General features: G+C 46.6%; 1 protein-coding gene across 1 annotated transcript in view; it reads left to right on the top strand.

Moving 5' to 3' along the window:
* The first annotated feature begins 467 nt into the window (after nt 1-467).
* Nucleotides 468-3,226, top strand: part of LOC129839659 (somatostatin receptor type 5) — a 13,214-nt gene continuing 10,455 nt past the window's right edge. The window contains exon 1 of the mRNA XM_055907206.1: nt 468-1,743. The gene's annotated coding sequence lies outside the window, so the exon portion shown is untranslated. The remainder of the gene's footprint in view (nt 1,744-3,226) is intronic.

Here is a 3,226-nt window from a genome sequence, read left to right as displayed (position 1 = left end):
AGACTACCGTACATCAGACCTCAGTTTACTCTCATCCTCTTCCTCTCTCTCCAGGGGGGAGACTACCGTACATCAGACCTCAGTTTACCTCTCATCCTCTTCCTCTCTCTCCAGGGGGGAGACTACCGTACATCAGACCTCAGTTTACTCTCATCCTCTTCCTCTCTCTCCAGGGGGGAGACTACCGTACATCAGACCTCAATTTACCTCTCATCCTCTTCCTCTCTCTTCCTCTCCCTCTCTAACTCACCGCATGGTGTGCGCGCAGGTGAGCGAGTACATGCACGAGCGCCCTATTGGTAGTGGGTAGGGTGGGAAACGGTTGTGTGAGGGGCAGACAATGCAGGGGCGAAACCTGCACGGCAACATCTTGGTGACATCATCTGAGTGCGGGATAAATGTCACGCACGATCCTCGGCCGAGTGTTAAATACCTCGCCCCATACGCGGGAATCAGACCCCTTCTCTCCCTCTCCAAAAAGACCCTGCATGCGCGAGCTCCCCCGCCACACGCACTTATCTGCTAAAGGTGTTTCTGGAGAGAAAAAACACAACATTAAAACATACCCCCTACCCTAAATCACGTGTTTTTGATAAACCTAAATGAGATATTGAAGGTGACCAGGAACAGCCTTGGGCAGAGGAGATTCACTTTTCATCCAACAGCAGACCCCCAATTCCTCCATGATCTTACCCGACTGAGGCGAGACACTCCTGGGAAGTTGTCGAAGGAAAGCCGCCCCATTAGATACAAACAGGTTGAATCAGCGTCGTTTCCAAGTTATAAAAAAAGCCAAAGTGATGACGTAGAATCAACGTGAAAAACTGACTCGATTTGCAAAAAGACATCAATGTAAGGGTATTTCGTTTTTTTTTCACCCAATTTTTTAACCTCATTCAAATGACATGGTGCCATTTTTTGTTGATTTCAAGTTGAATTCACGTTAGTTGACAACTCAACCAAATGCAAATCTAAACTAGACGTTGAAATGACGTCTGTGCCCAGCGGGGCCTCGCCTCGGTTGTGACTGGCTGCGAGACGGGAAGATACGGAGCGGTAGCCGGAGCGCATAGGAGAGGAGCTATATAGGATAGCCTCACCCTACAGACCAACTTGACTGGGCTTCAAACCACTGCGAGCCACAGCTACGTGAGGCGGAAAAGTTGTGAGGAAGAGCGGGAGAGATGCCGACACCCAGCCCAGAAGAGTAGCCTATGTTTCTCAAACCCCGGTTCGTAGACATGGACCGATACCAATCGCTTGGATAATAGTGACCTTTCCGTCAGATAGTTAGCTGACACCGGTTAAGTCAGTGATGAAGTAATGATTCAAATCAAACGGTGCTCCAAGTAGGAAGACGAGCAGAGCTGGAGAGAAGTGGAGACGCTGCGCTAGAGTGATCAGTAACGATACCATGGACAGCGACTGAGAGCGTCACGCTCGCCCCGCTCTCTCACCTCAACCGAAAAAACGGTTTGGAATTTGAAAATGTTCATGAAATATTGAAAATACACTTTTTTGGGGAGAGATGTAACAACGTTTCTCTCTCGGTTTGGATTTTTTTCAGAACGAACCACGAAAAGAGAAGTATTTTTATCTTCGGACTTTTATCCGTTCATCTTTGGAAATCGGTTCAATCATGTTAATCTGTAGGCTTTTTCTTCTCGCTGTCTTTTAAGTTTCAAATACATCGGAATTTGAATTTCCACTAAAGATTCCTTGAGAATGTGCACTTAAAGCCAGGTAAAACTTAGCCTGACAGTATTTTCTAACCTACAATCTGATATAGCCTACATAGTCGAGAAACAAACATGTTTTTTTTATAATGCATTTAGTATATTTTTGAAACATTGAGATTTAGTATGTGTGGTATTCCATAGGTTTAAGATCTATGGAATATATAAGGGTGTTTGAGACTCCTATATGTTGAAGTTGGATCATAGGTCTATGTGTATACTGACAGTGCGACATTTTGGCAGTTATGCCATTTCTTCTACTTACCCAAAGTCAGATGAACTAGTGGATAGACTACCATTCTTATGTCTCTGCGTGCAGTTTGAAGGACAGTTGAAGGTGGCTTCTGGAGCCATTGCTAACTAGTGGTAGCGCAATGAATAGAAGTCAACAGGAACCGTTAGCATGCTAGCTGTTCATGTAGACTTCTATTCATTGCGCTACCGCTAGCCAACGGCACGTAGAAACATACAAATGGTAGGCCTATCCATGATATCATCTGACTCTGGTTAAGTTACCGACACAGCTTTTAAACAGCGTGCAGAAAAGGCATGCCGGTGCTTGTTGCAGTTAGATTAGTTGTTTACACGATGTCATGTGTGAGCATGCGTGTGTGTGTGTGTGTGTGTGTGTGTGTGTGTGTGTGTGTGTGTGTGTGAGAGAAGATGATGGTGTTCTATATCAATATCATCATTATCATGTGTTACACTTCATTATCGTCTACACTGTATTCTGTCAGAGCATAACCAGGGAGGGCCGAGAAGTTTTAATGTTGTTTTTCTAACTTCTCAACCGGTAAAGCATGATTACATCAAGTAAAAGGGAGGTTACCCAGACAGATTAAGAGTCTCATCCTGAACTGAAAACCAATGTCACTGGAGATTCTTCTAATCCCCGAGCTGACGAGGTAAACATCTGTCCTTCTACCCCTGAACAAGGCAGTTAACCCACTGTTCCTAGGCCATCATTGAAAATAATTATTATTTCTTAACTGACTTGCCTATGTCAGGCGGTGGGTGTAGCTGGTGCATGAAGTCAGGCGGTGGGTGTAGCTGGTGTATGAAGTCAGGCGGTGGGTGTAGCTGGTGTATGAAGTCAGGTGGTGGGTGTAGCTGGTGTATGAAGTCAGGCGGTGGGTGTAGCTGGTGTATGAAGTCAGGCGGTGGGTGTAGCTGGTGCATGAAGTCAGGCGGTGGGTGTAGCTGGTGTATGAAGTCAGGCGGTGGGTGTAGCTGGTGCATGAAGTCAGGCGGTGGGTGTAGCTGGTGTATGAAGTCAGGCGGTGGGTGTAGCTGGTGTATGAAGTCAGGTGGTGGGTGTAGCTGGTGTATGAAGTCAGGCGGTGGGTGTAGCTGGTGTATGAAGTCAGGCGGTGGGTGTAGCTGGTGTATGAAGTCAGGCGGTGGGTGTAGCTGGTGTATGAAGTCAGGCGGTGGGTGTAGCTGGTGTATGAAGTCAGGCGGTGGGTGTAGCTGGTGTATGAAGTCAGGCG

Source organism: Salvelinus fontinalis, chromosome 40 (assembly GCF_029448725.1).
Source record: "Salvelinus fontinalis isolate EN_2023a chromosome 40, ASM2944872v1, whole genome shotgun sequence".
Taxonomy (NCBI): Eukaryota; Metazoa; Chordata; class Actinopteri; order Salmoniformes; family Salmonidae; genus Salvelinus; species Salvelinus fontinalis.
The sequence above is the reverse complement of the archived record's forward strand: the minus strand, read 5'-3'. Positions and strand labels throughout refer to the sequence as shown.